Source organism: Panthera pardus, unplaced genomic scaffold, assembly GCF_024362965.1.
Source record: "Panthera pardus isolate Hobbes unplaced genomic scaffold, ASM2436296v1 HiC_scaffold_17, whole genome shotgun sequence".
NCBI lineage: Eukaryota > Metazoa > Chordata > Mammalia > Carnivora > Felidae > Panthera > Panthera pardus.
In genome coordinates, this window is record NW_026526732.1 from 97,580,397 (window position 1) to 97,598,589 (window position 18,193).

An 18,193-nucleotide genomic window follows, 5' to 3' on the forward strand; every position below is an offset into this window, starting at 1 on the left:
AACCAGGGAAGTGTAAATGAATTTTAATGGGAGTGAGAAGAAGAGAGTGTGGAGTGAGGACCAGGTTCCAACTATGACCAACTGGAATTTTAATCAAGCTACAAAGCAGTTACTGCCTGGCATGTCACTTCTGCACTCTTAACCAAGCTTTTCTTTCAGCTACAGAAAAACCAAGCTGTTCAGTATTTAGTTTTCTCCACTGCCATGAATCAGGTTGTGCATTTCTTTACTCATCTAAAATCGTTATGGAAAATGCCATTTTATCTCTTCCTGATTAATCCATGTACCTAAAGAACATACCTTTAAAGTCTGTAGCTGTAGAGCTTTAAATTTTTATTTTTGTCTAGTCCATGAATAACAGATTATAGATCCATAAATGAGGGAATAATTTAAAAGGGTGAGGTTATTCTAGAATGATTTATTTAATTTAATTTTTAGAATCATTTATACAATACAGAAATATAAATATGCTGCAAATACCATTCCCAGTTCCACCTTACTGAGTCAAAGGACAGACCGCTGAATAATTTCTGACTGGAGTGTTGAGATGACTACAAATTTGAAATGCTTGACTTCATTATGTAGTGTTTTAACTAAAGCAATTGTACTCAAATGCTTATGGGTATGTATGATGAACCTTTAAGAATTATTTCACTTCTGGGGCACCTGGATGACTCAGTTGGTTAAGGGTCTGGCTCTTGGTTTTGGCTCAGGTCAAAAACTCATGGTTTGGGAGTTCAAGCTCCACACTGTCAGTGTGGAACCTGCTTGTGATTCTCTCTCTCTCTCTCTCTCTCTCTCTCTCTCTCTCTCCTTCTCTCTGTTCCTCCTCTGCTCACTTTCTCTCTCTAAATAAAAATAAATAAATAAAAGTTAAAAAAAATAATTATTTCACTTCCAAGGAATAGAAAACTGGATAAATGGACTTAAATAATGAGTATATTTATTATTTCATGTAACAAGACATCCAGAAGTAGATGCTCTAGAGCAGGCTAATTCATTCATCTAGTTACTTTCTCTCTGCTCTGTATTTTCAGGGTATCGTAAGAGACTATTATCTCCCCTCCTTGTCTCAAAGTATCATTTCAGACACAAAATTATCCTGTAGAAAATGTGACTGTTTTTTCTCACTTATGTTTGTTTTTTTAGATGGAGGAAATTTTTTCCAGAAGTCCCCAGAAGACTTCCCCTCACATTTCATTGGCCAGATCTGGGCCACATGCCCACTCCTACACTAATCACTGGCAAGGGAAATAAAATGACCTTTGTGGGTTTAGACTAATCAGGTTTACACTCTGAGTCATATGGGGAAGGGATGAGCAAACAAACAAAATTAGGATTCTATCAGCAGCAACGAAGAAGGAGACATTAGAGACTGATTTCCCCATCTATCATACATACAATCAATGAATAATGGCATTTTCAATCAGTTCTAAATATTTTAATATCGATTCAACTAAAAGGGAAAGCTACTAAATTTACGTATTTCTGATGTGCCATTAAACTTTGTAAGATCCTAGAGACCTCATATATTCTTGAAATTTTAAACTTCTTTTTAATTTTTTTTTATTTTTTAACTATTTATTTTGAGAGAGAGAGAGGGAGGGAGGGAGGGAGAGAATGTGGGTGGGGGAGGGGCAGAGAGAGAGGGAGAGAGAGAATTCCAAGCAGGCTGTGTGCTGACAGCTACTCAGGACCAAATCCCATGAACCATGAGATCATGACCTGAGCCGAAATCAAGAGTCAGACGCTTAACCAACTGAGCCATCCAGGTGCCCTGAAATTTTAAACTTCTGATCTAGATGTAACTTTGAGGAGATTATATTTTAAGTAAATGAAGGTGGGGTGTATACAGGTGTGTTCTTAATAGTAAAAAGAACACCCCAAGACCTTAGAAATGCCATTAGTCTTCCATAGTTGACCATCTCTCTCTCTGAACACAAATTGGCCCAGTGAGAATTAAATCTCTTACAAGCTATTGCTTCATCAGTTGCTAAAATCATTCTGCTTTTTCTTGCCATAAAACAATTTTCCACTCGTGGTACTGTGGGAACACTCATCTGGAAGAAACCTGCATTTGTCCTTTTGAGAGATGTTGGCCTAGAGTTCAAACCAAATCCCATCAACCTAATTGATCCTGCCACATGGCCTCAGGAGTGAAGAATTCTCCCTTTGTTCACAACCTGACAGAGGGGCAGAGTTCCACAAAATATATTGCTTGCACAAAAAGACAGAAATATGACTTTAGATGACATCCTCCTCCAGGTTAGTTGCTTTTTTGGCACTGCCTGGGCATACATTTGGATGTTGCTGCATGCAAAAACAAAACAAAACAAAACAAAACAAAACAAAACAAAACAAAACCAACATATTTCTTTTCAAATGGGAGCAGCCCATTCTCATTCCTGATACTCAGCTTCTGAGAATTGACATGATCTCAACCAGACACTCGTAAGATTTTCCTGTTGTAAGACTTGGCCATCAAAGCTAAAAGCCTGTTCCTGTACAGGTCCACTGGTCTCCCCAGTTTGCAGAAAGGTATAATGGGATGAATGTGAGCACTGAACAGGCTCAGCTTTGTCAAGGCTGTGCCATCATCAAGGTTTTGTCTGGTGAGCCAGATCTTCTTACCTTTTAGTCTTGTTTCCATTCCCATGTTTCCTCCTGCTGCAGCTTCTTTTTTTTTTAATTTTTTAAATTAATGTTTTATTTATTTTTGAGAGAGAGAGAGAGAGAGACAGAGCACCAGCATGGGGGTGGGGGTGGGGTAGAGAGGGAAACACAGGATCTGAAGCAGGCTTCAGGCTCTGAGCTGTCAGCACAGAACCTGACACAGGGCTCAAACCCACAAACTGTGAGATCATGACCTGAGCCAAAGTTGGACGCTTAACTGACTGAGCCACCCAGGTACCTCCTCCTGCTGCAGCTTTGGTATCTGCAGCATTTCTAATTTTTTTAAACCCCTTTCCTCCTATCAAAATGTGATTTCAGAAAATGAATCCAATAAACTCAATAATATACAAGGGTAAATTCCATAAGGTTAGAGACACATTTGCATTCATCCTTTCCTTGAATTTTCAAGTGAGACAAATCTCTAAATCAAAGGATCCATCTCTAATGTTGACATTTTCTTTTTTTCTTCTTTCTTTCTTTCTTTCTTTCTTTCTTTCTTTCTTTCTTTCTTTCTTTTGAGACAGCAAGCAAGCATGCAAGCAGGGGAGGGGCAGAGAGAGAGAATCTTAAGCTGGCACCATGCTCAGCATGGAGCCTGATGCAGGGCTCAATTTTACAACCATGAGATCATGATCTGAGTTGAAATCGAGAAGAGGATGCTTAACCAACTGAGCTACCTAGGCGCCTCTAATTGTGACATTTTAGTCTTCAGTAAAAGCTAGTAAGAAAGGTTCTCTTCTTTTTTTAAAAAAATTTTTTAACGTTTATTTTATTTTTAAGACAGAGAGAGACAGAGCATGAACAGGGGAGGAGCAGAGAGAGAGGGAGACACAGAAACTGAAACAGGCTCCAGGCTCTGAGCTGTCAGCACAGAGCCCGACGCAGGGCTCGAACTCACGGACCGTGAGATCATGACCTGAGCCGAAGTCGGACACTTAACCGACCAAGCCACCAGGCGCCCCAGAAAGGTTCTCTTTGATTCCTAGTTTTCTTTTCTTTTTTCTTTTCTTTTCCTTTCTTTTCTTTTCTTTTCTTTTCTTCTTTTTCTTCCTTCCTTTCTGTCTTCCTTCCTTCCTTCCTTCCTTCCTTCCTTCCTTCCTTCCTTCATTTGGAGGGACTGTTGAAATTCTTCATGGGGACTTTAAAATCCCATGCACTGAGATGGGTTCCTACTTTAAGAGAAGAATGTAGTGAAATGAAAAGAGACTTGGAAAGAAATAATTGTTACAGAGGATGTAGAAGTTCAGAGTCAAATCCATGAAATGAATGAACTATTCAATGGCAAACCAGCTCACCACCCTCCCCATCTATGAGGCTTTAGCATACGAGGATTGTGAGAACATTTTACTGCCACATTGGAACTCATGGTTTTATAACCTTGGATGGTCTTCTGGCCTTAAGGAAATAGATAAACTATTGGGAATAAATCTGAGATTAGGAATATTTTAGAAAATCCTAAACACTATATTTGTATCATACCTATAGCCAAAGCAGGGGCGAGACAGCTTACATTAACACATCTCAAGCAGCAAACTAGCAAAACCACTAAAACAAGAGGGCGGGAAAAAGGACTCAAGAACCAAGAAGTTAAAGGGTAAGAGTGGTTTTAAATATCAAGCTATTTAAATGAGTTTAATATTAAACTATTCTTTGGAGCATAAAGGTCAGGTTAGGACTGACCTTAGAACCAAGAGACAGTTAAGGGGTACACAGGTCTCATTATCTTCCTTGTCCATCCAGTAGGAGAGAGAGAGAGAGGGAGAGAGAGAAGAATCCTAGCTTTCATCTCAGGAAGGAATCTATCATGTAGGCTTTTATATGGGGAACACTGAACAATAAAGAAGATAAATTATTACTGATGAGTCATTTTGGTCAAGTACAGATAGCTATTTAAAATTATTAGAGATTTGAGAATCTCTAATAATAGGTTGGGGGAAGGCTTGTGGTGAGCTGTCATTGTTTTTTTCCTGATAAATTTGACTCCTGACTGTTTAATATTCCTGAGATTAAAGGATGTATCTGAATCTATTTTAGGAACCTCAAAAATTATGTTTTCTGGAATTGTTACCTATGAAACAATGTTTTAGATAATATGAGCATCCCAGCATCCTCTCTTGGGGAAAGAATTTTACACAACACCCCAGGGCTTTTAGAGAATTCAATTCTCCAGCGACTCAGAAACAAAAATGGAACCAAAATACTTTCTTGAAACCTGTATAGTCCCTCTTGTATAAGCCTGAAAAGTGCCCCAATCGTAGCTATGGTAAATGATTATGCCTTCTGTGAGAGAGAGCAGGCTGCTTGAATTTCTGAATCCTTTTTTTCTGGGCTCTTTAAAGAGTGAGATATCATCTAGCAAACTGGGTAGAATAAGATCAGAGCTGCTTTTGCCGTGTAATCTTTACTCATGGCAAAGCAAATTGTAGCCCTAAAGCCATCCAAGAGAAAATGAAAGGCACCCAGTTTGGCTGTCTGAGAACCAGGCAAGGCTTGTGATGGGAAAAACAGCACAGCACAAAGCTCTTTTCACCAGCTGCTTGTGTGATTCAGATGGTTAGCTATGGATGGAGATAAGTTGGATTTATGGGAGGGGTCTCCCCAAAGGGTCTAGCACACAATCCCCTCTCCTAGTCAAACAGGAAAGCTCATTCATCTGTTAACAACATCCAGGAGAAAATAGCCCTTGAAGATGGTATCTGTGTAAAAGCATTGTGTGCTAGTAAAAGAAACTACTTGTTTCCATGGAGGTGGGGGATCATTGAGGCTTCTAATTCTTGTCTGCCTCTTTTCTGAAAGGTTGCTGCTTAGATTCTCTCATTTACAGCACCTGACACTACTACTTCTGCCAGGGTCCATTAGTACTGTCTCGATGACTCCCTTTGCCAATTAGAAAGAATTTAACATTAATGAGGGTCTGGGACACTAAAGAACTCATCCTTGCCAATTCAAAGGACAGCTGAGAGAGACACATACTCTGTCAAAGATGTAGATATTTGTTTTTTTTCCATTCTAATAAAATCACACAACACTCATTATGCTCATAATGCATTTATCCTGGCAGCCAACCTATTGAGAGCTTGTTGATTACATCAGCCATCAAATCTGATGTTCAATACAAACTCCGACTTAGTCCAGGTCAGCTCAGTTCAAATTATCTGCCCTGTCTAGTAATTTTTTTCCCACTGGTACAATTATTGTTTCCAGTTGTCACCTATTAGCAATACAGGCTCAACTTTTAGATCAGAGGTTCTCATCTGGAGAAAGCATAGTCCCTCCAGGGGTGCTTAAAAATGTGTGGAGGCACTTTGGATTATCCCAATCAGATTTTAGTGGGCAGGTATCAGGAATGCTGAACACCCTGAAACATGGAAGACTGCCTCACCCAAAATGTGTAAGGTGAGTACAAATTGATAAATATTACCTCATGTCTACCTCTCACACTCGGGTAGTTTTCTCCCAGGATTCACTTATTTCCGTCTGAAGCAAATCTTCTGAAACACACAACCAGCTGGTAATGCCACAGGTGACCAAATTTAAAATAACTCCCACAGTGAACTGTGATACAGCAGAGACTCTCTGGTACAAAGCCACATGACTTGTATTTAAGTTTCTCTCTAACATTTACCAGCAGTGTGACTTGTGCTAACCTTCTTAACTTCTGCAAGCCTCAGTTTCTATATCAGCAAAATGAAGTTATAAAAGCCTATCTTACACAGCTATGAGCATTAAAATAGATGGTAAGTGTGTGATCCCAAGATACCTATGGTGTCTATATGGCCTGGTCCTTCTGCTACCTGGGACAGTGACTTAGTAAAAAGAGGCTTAAGCCTTGTCCCCAGAAGGTCGTGGAAGTGAGTCCTCACTCTCCCAAAGCATGCTTTCATTTATTAGTTTAATTTGTTTCTCCATGCAGGTCTACACATAGTAGGTGTCAGCCATTCCTGCTTCATGAAAGAATGCCTCAGAGAAATTACTGAGCCACTGCTAGTCTCCTGTGGCCTTTGGTCATACCTGGTCCTGATAGAGATTCAGAGTAGAAACATTTCATAGAAGTTGAGATAGAGGTATAGCTGTAGTGAGCCCTTGGGACTCAAGGGACAATGTAGGGCGGGGTGAGGTTCAAGCCTGTTCTGTCATGTGGAAGAATCACAAAGCTTCCCAATAGGAAGACTTACACTGAAACCAGGGAAGGTTGATGGGTCCTTCATGGAAGGGCTAGGAAGCTGGGGGGGGGGGGGGGTGCTGGGAGGTAGAAGTGGTGAGGGTGGATCCTTGCTTATAAAAGTCAGCAGGAATGGGAGATGCAAGGCCCTAATATAGAGAAAAGTGTCTTCATTGTGATGAGGGAGCAGAAGGCAAGCTGACACCCTGCAACCTGTCCCCCCCCAACCCCCCTCCAGGATGTGTGACATTCCTCAGGCACTCTTGGCTGCCCAGGAACAAAGGTAAAGGGAAAACCAATGGTTAACTGATAGAGATCACAGTTATGCAGGGCAGGAGTCTCCATCAGTTTACAGATGTCTTAGTAAATTACAAGAAAAAGGCAATCTTATCAATAGCCTAATTTCCAGAAACATATAGACTCAGTTTTCTGGAGTCCCAACTTTACCCTCCCCTCCATACTGATGTGGGGAGCAAAGAAGGAAATGGCAGGTAAAATGAACATTTTTTAGAACCTGCAGCCCATTGACAAATACTTCAGGCAAATACAGAGTATAACATTTCTTCAGGAAACCCCTCCTGTCTTTGATGTTGATGGCTTGCTAGAGGAAAAACAACTTTAGCTTGACAATAGCAAGGCCTCAGATATCTTCTGAGTGCTCTTTAGCATATGAAAGTCCTTCTGGAGGCATCTGTTTTGCGTTTACTTCCCCCAACTCCATAGTATATAACCAGTCACTCTTCACAACCCCATTGCAGATCTTTCTGCCCATGGCCCTGTCGCCATGCTTTAATAACACCCCCTTTTTGCACCAAAGACATCTCAAGAATTCTTTCTTGGCCATCAGCTCTGGACCCCCACTACTCCAAAACCCCATCAGTAGTGGGTGAGGGAGGAGGAACATTCCTTCAAGGACAGACCCCAGATGGGATGCCAGTAGTGAAAGCCAAACCTGGCCACCATTAAACACAGGGCCATTTGAGTAAATTTAGTAAAAATCCCAATACTGTAACCATTCAGTCTTTTAGAGAGCTATTACTTATATTTCATAGGTATAAATTTATACTTATTTATAAATAATTATAAATATGGGCATGGATATGGGTGTATTTATAACCAGGGGATCCCAAATTATTGGCTTGATTGAAATGACAAAATAACTCTTAATCATTGTATTTAAAATTATAAAATGATACATATTTATTGTAAAATATTTAGAAAACAGAGATCAGCAAAATAAGAAAATTTAAGGCACTCATAGTTCCACCACACAGAGATAATCATGACTAACATTTTGGTGAATTTCCTTCATATGTTATTACTGTTATAAGTTTTTAAAATAAAACACTGAGATCACACTTTACATACTTTTTTCTTTTTTCACTTGCAAGACTATCTTTTGAGTTTGGCCGAATTCGCTACTTGTCAGTGTTCCCTCATCTGGTAAAATCAGGTGGGGCCTAGGTTGGTGTGTGAGGCATTGGATGGGTCATGGAACAGGTTCACCGGGGTTTCCAGGGGCAAGTGCTCATTGTGTTCCATTAACCTAGAGACCTGATTCATATCCTCTCAGTGACCAGGAAGGTGGTTGTTCTTGCTGGGAGGCCAAATGGCCAGTGAGCCAAAGGAAAAGGTTCTGTCTGCTTGAAAACAATGCCCAATATCCTTGTAAATGACCCAAGGGCACTTTGAGCTTGGCTTTCTTGCAAGGGCTATAGAAGTGGGACTTTTGGAGTTTTCAAAAAGATATCAGTTGTCTTTGTGTTGTTTATATTGTAGAAAAGCACATACACACACACACACACACACACACACCCCATAAAAAATCCTACAAATCAGCAATTGCTGTTAACTTTTTAATTTTTATGCTTTAGCCTTCTGTTCTTAATATAAATGAATCCTGGCAACCAGAGATGAACACTGTTAGCATTTCGGTGTCACTAAAAAAAAAAAAGTGTGATCATTCTGTTTTGCAGCTTCCTTTTCTCCCTGTGATTAAACTAGTATGAGCATTTTCCCCAAGCCACTGTATGATCTAAGTCATTTCAAATGGATACCTGATAGTCCAATGATATATCACAATTATGAAAAATAATATCCTATCATTGAGCATTTAGTCTATTTCTAACTTTGGACTTGTTTTAAAAAATGTTTATCACATTAAAAATAAAGTTAAGCAAATAACTGTGCAACCTGCAATCAAAATCATGACTAATCAATGCCCTGGTTATTCATGTAGGAGACAGAGCATGAACTGGGAGAAACTCAGAAGATGGACATTCCCCTGGCTCTGTTTTGAAGGATGTAGTGTAGTCTATCCCTCTTATTTTACACTGTGGGAATCATGAGTCGGCAAAGCTAAACTACCTGTCTCAATCACATAATGAGCAAATAATAGAAACTACAGGTTTCTGACTTCCTGTCTTGTGTCCTTTATCTGATTAAGATTTAAATTCATATTATTATAATTAAAAATTAAATAAGAAAAGAAAAAGGTGGGGGTTGCTGCTAATAATTCCAGCATTCTCTCTACCTGAGGCTTATAGAAATAGGTTTTGTTATTCAAATGTACCCATTTAGTTCCCAGGAATGGTGCCCTGGGTATTTGCTCTCTTCAACTGATACCATTTTTATTTTAAAGCTTTTCAGTCAATGCCTTTTAAAATTGTGCTGCCAACTTTTTGCCAAGACATTTTCTTTTACCTGTTGCTCTTGCATGTTGCATCTCCTGCTGTCTTAGTTTTGTGACAAATAAGCTCACAGACCCAATCAAAGGAGGGATGGGAAGACTTGGAGCACTGTGAAGTGAGGCTTTAATCGACATTCTTGCAAGAGCCGGTGTCTGACAACAGACACACTCAGGGCAATTACAGCAGACAATTTATCTCCTAGTGGAAAGTCCCTCCCCTGATTCCTCATTGGCTGAGTAGTACAGAGGTTACAGCTTTTCAGGGGTTGCCTATGCCCAGGTAAGGCAAACAGTAGTCTGATTGGAACAAATGTCCATTTTCTGAGGTGACCCAGAGACTTTCAGTCCCTCCTTGGTTCTTTGGCGCATGCTCATTGAAAGCCCAGGAAAATAAGCCCCCATTAATTGGAGAGGGGAAGAAGAACCAGGAAGTGAAGTGTCTAAGGGTTTGGGACTCCATTATGTGGGATGGGAAGTTCATATATATTTCCAATAGGTTGTAAACCCAGTGTTAACTAGACAGCACAGCTTTTATTTGGTATTTCGGAAAATGAATCATCTCCCTTACCTCTCACAGTTTCTATTTCTGTGAACTCTTGTGGCCCCATCACTTCCATTAGTTCTCAGGTTCACAACACTTATGGTGGCAGGGATTTTTTTTTCTTTTTTAACAAAAGGGCCTTTTCATGTCTTTCATCAGGTTTGCAATAATCTCATGCTCATCCCTGGTCTGTAGCATCTGTTCTCCCTGATGTTGCAATTTTGAATTCCGCTATTGTAACCTGCAGAGTGGTCCACGTTGCCGCACCAGTGTGAAGCCGAAACAGATGCCGTGGCACAATGCATCCAGCTTTATTCCCTTTCTGTGCATGGAGCACACACCCTCCTGGCCTGCCCTGGTCGCTTTTATTAGTCTCTGCCCTCTGCTTTCTCATCACCATTGTGTTTAGAAGGACTTCTAATTCCAGGAGAATGATTTAAAATCCTATGAAAAAGAATCAGTGCTACAATACCACTGTCTGTCATTCTTTTTAGGATAATCAATAGGCATTCTTTGTTTTGTGGTTATTTATTTGCAGCGCAAATAAGATTATGCAGCGGTGTTCCGCACACATCATATCTCGCTAGTTTATTGTCCCTCAGTTTGCAACGACTTTTTACTTAAAGAGAATCTCAAATTAGATTAAGGAATACATTTCATTTCCTTTGATGTAAGACTCGGATGAGACTTCAGAGGCGCCAGCAATTCTCCTTTGTCTTGCTTTTCAGACTCACATAATAGAGCATTAATCTTGCAAAGAATCCTTCTGCCAAAATCACCCAGTTTAATTTAATATGCTACTTGGTTAAGACTGGAAGTCTTTATCTTTCATCCTGCATTAATATGTCAATCTTTTAAGTTTATTTATTTTTGAGAGAGAGAAATAGAGAGTGAGTGGGGGAGGGGCAAAGAGCGAGGGAGAAAGAGAATCCCCAGCAAGCTCTGTGCTGTCAATGCAAAGCCTGTTGCAGGGCTCGAACTCACAAACTGGGAGACCATGACCTGAGCCAAAACCAAGAGTCAGACGCTAAATCCACTGAACCACCCAGGTGCCCCTAATGTGTCAATCTTAAGCACTACTAAAAAATGGGAATATTACTCATATGGAGAACTTTGGGGGTGTGCTCAGACATAACTTTTAGGAAAATCAATGGCAAATGTCCGAATACCTCTTATTTCCAAGTTTAAAAAATGTAATTCATTAACTGATATAATAAAGGGCTCACAAGAAAACCAACAGCCTCATTCCATGATCCAACTTGGTGAATAAAAAAACTGAAGGAAAGGTATTATGAGATGCTTTGCTGCCCTCTGATGGTTAATCATCTCAACAACACAGACATGGCTCAGAGGTTCATTTTGAAGAGGACAATCTCCAAGCTTTATAGGACAGGAAACGGAGCAGGTGGGGCCCTGTGACTGGTCCAGTCTACAGGGAACAAAATCCTGTTGGGGTTCAACTGCAAGCATTCATATTAAGATTACTGGATGTTTTTATACATATATTGTAGTGTATATTATTATATGATGTGTTATACATTTGAACTAGTTTTTAGAAAATACTTATTATCAGAAAAATTCTACTACAGAATAATTTTGATGCCAAAGGAGTGATATATTCTATGCTTTTTTTTTTTTTTAACATTTATTTATTTTTGAGATAGAGAGAGACAGAGCATGAACGGGGGAGCGTCAGAGAGAGAGAGGGAGACACAGAATCTGAAACAGGCTCCAGGCTCTAAGCTGTCAGCACAGAGCCCGACGTGGGGCTCGAAATCACGGACCGCGAGATCATGACCTGAGCCGAAGTCGGACACTAAACCAACTGAGCCACCCAGGCGCCCCATTCTATGCTAACTTTTGACAGAAAGTTACATTTGGGGACTGAATTCATCATCAAAATTCTTGTTAAATTTTGGGAAAGTTTTAAGAAACATTATTTAGTGTATTGTAGGTAGAAAGCTTAACACTGAAAGAATACAAAATATGCTTTGCTTTAGGTAAACACCTATTAAATGGAAGTCATGTCTTTGAGAAGGGAAAACACTTCACATTTTACTGTTTGTATAGAACAAAAGTTCCACATACATTCCTCTATGTCTTTTTATCCATTTGGCCATAACAGGTATTTTCATACAATTAAAAATACAACAAATGTGACTTCTTTTCCCAGAACATTTGGAGATTTTAGATCTTTTCTTTTCTTCTTTAATTTATATTCTTTGAGTATCTCTTCTGACGTGGGGCCATGTTTGGGGGAATTCTATACTCAGAAGCTGTTCCTTTCTTCTGAATTCCTTTATATTCCATTGAGATTTAACCAAAAGTACTAGAAGCTTAACAATGTACAGGATTGTTATGGGTGTGCAAGCCAGTGGGTGAGTGTGGCTTTAATTTCTAGTTCTCTCGCTCTGCCTGCCTCCTGATGCTGTTGGACTGTCTGCTACATGGACAAGATAACTAGGGAAAGAGTGTAAGAGAGAATAGGATTGAAATTACACTTTGGAGTTAAGTTATTATTTGAGGATGCAAATTCAACATGAAATCAATAGCTTAGAGAGGACTTTGATGGTTAAGCTATCATATAGCATCATCTGTATCACACCTGATTTGGGAGATTTTTTTTTTTACAGAATAAATTTGTATTCTCAAATGTTGCCTCTCAATTTGACCAGATTTGACAACTATGAAATCCTAGCAACAACATCTACAGTTTGTTGATAACCAGCTAGGTGTGAACCATGGTTTTGGCCTTCTCTGTGTTGTATTCCCTCAAATCTAAAACAAATGTGATGTACACCATCATTTTATGCATCACTAAGGAAGAAAAAGTGTGCAGTTAAACATACAATTTTTGTTGTATACATATTGCAAGAGCTATTTTGGACTTAGCTAAATGTTGTTCTTTTTTATTACTGATCACCCTTGCGCATATACAAGAAGCAAAGTACAAATTCACTTGGTTAAGGAATCCCTGAAAGATTGTTGTTGTCGTTTCGTTTGTTTGCTTTGTTTTGTTTTTGCATTCAGACTCTATTGAATCCCTTTTTGTTTCAGAGTTGTTGAGATTCTTGTTTCTCTACCCAACATTTTCTTTGTTACCTGTGAGAATGTGGGTGACACAGCTTTCCTTAGAAGATGCTTCCCTATGACCTCTGGGATTTCTTTCCACACCACTGACACCTTTTCTGCAAGGTTTGGTGTGGTGCTTCCTTTAAGTATCAGCAGAGGGTTTTCAGACAACAACCAGGACCCACACTCCTTCCTCAGATGATTCTGGAATGGTCTGTTCGCTGAAAGCTGAAGAGTTGCCAGTCGTGTCACCGGGGTCAACAATACGTTAGTGCAGGGGCAGGCGATGACAGCTAGACTGTGGCTGCTCCCTCCTGGTGGGGAGTTAGATGCTAGAGATTTTAAGATACATTCCCATTCTTGAGATGCTCAGATGCAGAGGAACTGTACTTTTCCAAATCAGTGAAGTACTGTGTATGACCCTTTAATCTTTATTATAACCCCCTGAGGTAGGTATTGCCTTCTCTGATTGACAGATCATTCAGGCAAACTACAGCACGGAGGGAAGATGCAAGATTACAGAAAGCCAACTTCATAAGAACTATGGCTAGTCCTTTCATAAGTAGCTGGAAGAAATGAAAAATAATCATACCCGTTCATGTTACCTGGCATCAGGTACCCTATTTATAAGGAAACCAGTTTATTATGTATGGCATGTTCAGAGAACCCAGAAAGCATTTCAGAGGGTACTGCAGAATTTGGTGCGAGTGGCCTTTGGCTGCGATTTCTGAGAAACAAATGGAGGCATTCCATAATATTTCTGCACCATACCCCAAACCAGAATCACTGATGCTGCCATGATGATGTTTCAGGATTGTGAAAATGGGCTGTTGACGTTATTTTTGTAAATGGGCAGCAGGACTCCTCCATGGAGAAATTTTAATCATCTACAGCAAAGGCACAATAGCCTCTTCAGAGGGAAGTGGTTCACAGCAGGACTTGGTGGCCAAGGGATTCATCCTACAGAAACAAGAATGTGTCAACATATTTCCCAGGGCATGCTCCAAGGAACTGCTTGAGGAATTTAAGTTGCAAGCAGGCTGTCAACATTTGGCCACAAAGGATACCTTTTATGAGGAAATCACATTGTTATTCCATAAGGCAGTCATTATTTTATGTTGGCTGCATTTCATGCAGCACACCCCTCCCTCTATGGTTATTATGAAGACATTGGGTAGAAACGATAATTTTTTGCCCCCTGTGGGACATTTGGCACTGTCTGTGGACATTTTTTATTTGTATGGCCACTGCTGGTGGTGGTGCGACCAGCATCTAGTGGGTAGAGGCCAAGAATGCTGCTAAATATCCTATGAGTCACAGGAAGGCCCCCCTACAACTGAGAATTATCAGCCCCACAAGTGTCAGTAGTGCGTGAGGTTGAGATTCCCTGGTCTAGCCCCGCCATTGTCCTTCAGTCCCCACAGTAGCATGGCTTCTGGAAAGCTTTTTTTTAAAATTTTATTATTATTTAAAAAAAAATTATATCCAAATTAGTTAGCATATAGTGCAACAATGATTTCAGGAGTAGATTCCTTAGTGTCCCTTACCCATTTAGCCCATCCTCCCTCCCACAACCCCTCCAGCAACCCTCAGTTTGTTCTCCATATTTATGAGTCTCTTAGGTTTTGTCCCCCTCCCTGTTTTTATATTATTTTTGTTTCCCTACCCTTATGTTCATCTGTTTTGTCTCTTAAAGTCCTCATATAAGTGAAGTCATATGATTTTTGTCTTTCTCTGACTGACTAATTTCACTTAGCATAATACCCTCCAGTTCCATCCACGTAGTTGCAAATGGCAAGATTTCATTCTTTTTAATTGCCGAGTAATACTCCATTGTGTGTGTGTGTGTGTGTGTGTGTGTGTGTGTGTGTGTATATATATATATATATATATATATATGTATCTCACATCTTCTTTATCCATTCATCCATCGATGGACATTTGGGCTCTTTCCATACTTTGGCTATTGTTGATAGTGCTGCTAGAAACATGGGGGTGCATGTGTCCCTTCGAAACAACACACCTGTATCCCTTGGATAAATGCCTAGTAGTGCAATTGCTGGGTCATAGGGTAGTTCTATTTTTGATTTTTTGAGGAACCTCCATACTGTTTTCCAGAGTGGCTGCACCAGCTTGCATTGCCACCAACAATGCAAAGAGATCCTCTTTCTCTGCATCCTTGCCAACATCTGTTGTTGCCTGAGTTGTTAATGTTAGCCACTCTGACAGGTGTGAGGTGATATCTCATTGTGGTTTTGATTTGTATTTCCCTGATGATGAGTGATGTTGAGCATTTTTTCATGTGTTGGTTGGCCATCTGGATGTCTTCTTTGGAGAAATGTCTATTCATGTCTTTTGCCCATTTCTTCACTGAATTAGTTGTTGTTTGGGTGTTGAGTTTGAGAAGTTCTTTATAGATTTTGGATACTAACCCTTTATCTGATATGTCATTTGCAAATATCTTCTCCCATTCTGTCGGCTGCCTTTTAGTTTTGCTGATTGTTTCCTTCGCTGTGCAGAAGTTTTTTATTTTGATGAGGTCTGAATAGTTCATTTTTGCTTTTGTTTCCCTTGCCTCTGGAGACGTGTTGAGTAGGAAGTTGCTGTGGCCAAGATCAAAGAGGTTTTTGCCTGCTTTTTCCTTGAGGATTTTGATGGCTTCCTGTCTTACATTGAGGTCTTTCATCCATTTTGAGTTTATTTTTGTGTATTGTGTAAGAAAGTGGTCCAGGTTAATTCTTCTGCATGTTGCTGTCCAGTTTTCCCAGCACCACTTGCTGAAGAGACTGTCTTTATTCCATTGGATATTCTTTCCTGCTTTTTCAAAGATTAGTTGGCCATACATGTGTGCGTCCATTTCTGGGTTCTCTATTCTGTTCCATTGATCTGAGTGTCTGTTTTTGTGCTAGTACCATACTGTCTTGATGATTACAGCTTTGTAGTATAGCTTGAAGTCTGGGATTGTGATGACTCCTGCTTTGGTTTTCTTTTTCGAGATTGTTTTTGCTATTCAGGGTCTTTTCTGGTTCCATACAAATTTTAGGATTATTTGTTCTAGCTCTGTGAAGAATGCTGGTGTTACTTTGATAGGGATTACATTGAATATGTAGATTGCTTTGGGTAGTATTGACATTTTAACAATATTTGTTCTTCCTATCCAGGAGCATGGAATCTTTTTCCATTTTTTTGTGTCTTCTTCAATTTCTTTCATAAGCTTTCTATAGTTTTCAGTGTATAGTTTTTCACCTCTTTGGTTAGATTTATTCCTAGGTATTTTATGGTTTTTTTGAGCAACTGTAAATGGGATCGATTTCCTTGATTTCTCTTTCTGTCGCTTCATTGTTGGTGTATAGGAATGCAACCGATTTCTGTGCATTGATTTTATAACCTGCAACTTTGCTGAATTTATGAATCAATTCTAGCAGTTTTTTGGTGGAATCTTTTGGGTTTTCCATATAAAGTATCATGTCATCTGTGAAGAGTGAAAGTTTGACCTCCTCCTGGCCGATTTGGATGCCTTTTATTTCTTTGTGTTGTCTGATTGCAGAGGCTAAGACTTCTAATACTATGTTGAATAACAGCGGTGAGAGTGGACATCCCTGTTTTGTTCCTGACCTTAGGGGGAAAGCTCTCAGTTTTTCAACATTGAGGATGATATTAGTGTTGGGTCATTCATATATGGCTTTTATGATCTCGAGGTATGCTCCTTCTATCCCTACTTTCTTGAGGGTTTTTTTTCAAGAAAGGATGCTGTATTTTGTCAAATGCTTTCTCTGCATCTGTTGAGAGGATCATGTGGTTCTTGTCCTTTCTTTTATTGATGTGATGAATCATGTTAATTGTTTTACAGATATTGAACCAGCCCTGCATCCCAGGTATAAATCCCACTTGGCCATGGTGAATAACTTTTTTAATGTATTGTTGGATCCGGTTGGCTAATATCTTGTTGAGGATTTTTGCATCCATGTTCATCAGGGAAATTGGTCTATAGTTCTCCTTTTTAGTGGGGTCTCTGTCTGGTTTTGGAATCAAGGTAATTCTGGCTTCCTAGAATTTGTTTGGAAGTTCTTCTTCCATTTCTATTTTTTTGGAACACCTTCAAGAGAATAGGTGTTAACTCTTCCTTCAGTGTTTGGTGGAAATCTCCTGGAAAGCCATCTGGCCCTGGATTCTTGTTTTTTGGGAGATTTTTGATTACTAGCTCGATTTCCTTATTGGTTATGGGTCTGTTCAAATTTTCTATTTCTTCCTGTTTCAGTTTTGGTAGCGTATATGTTTCTAGGAATTTTTCCATTTCTTCCAGATTGCCTATTTTATTGGCATATAATTGCTCATAATATTCTCTTATTATTGTTTTTATTTCTGCTGTGTTGGTTGTGATCTCTCCTCTTTCATTCTTGATTTATTTATTTGGGTCCTTTCCTTTTTCTTTTTGATCAAACTGGCTAGTGGTTTATCAATTTTGTTAATTCTTTCAAAGAACCAGCTTCTGATTTCATTGATGTGTTCTAGTGTTTTTTTTGTTTTTTGGTTTTTTGGTTTTTTGGTTTCGATAGCATTGATTTCTGTTCTAATCTTTATTATTTCCTGTCTTCTTCTGTTTTGGGGTTTTATTTGCTGTTCTTTTTGCAGCTCCTTAAGGTGTAAGATTAGGTTGTGTATCTGAGATCTTTTTTCCTTCTTTAGGAAGGCCTGGATTGCTATATACTTTCCTCTTATGACCACCTTTGCTGCAATCCAGAGGGTTGTGGTGTTATCATTTTCATTGGCTTCCATATACTTTTTAATTTCCTCTTTAACTTCTTGGTTATCCCATTCATTCTTTAGTAGGATGTTCTTCAGTCTCCAGGTATTTGTTACCTTTCCGATTTTTTCTTGTGGCTGATTTCGAGTTTCATAGCATTGTGGTCTGAAAATATGCATGGTATGATCTTGATCTTTTTGTACTTGCTGAGCGCTGATTTGTGTCCCAGTATATGGTCTGTTCCGGAGAACGTTCCATGTACACTGGAGAAGAATGTATATTCTGCTGCTTTAGGATAAAATGTTCTGAATA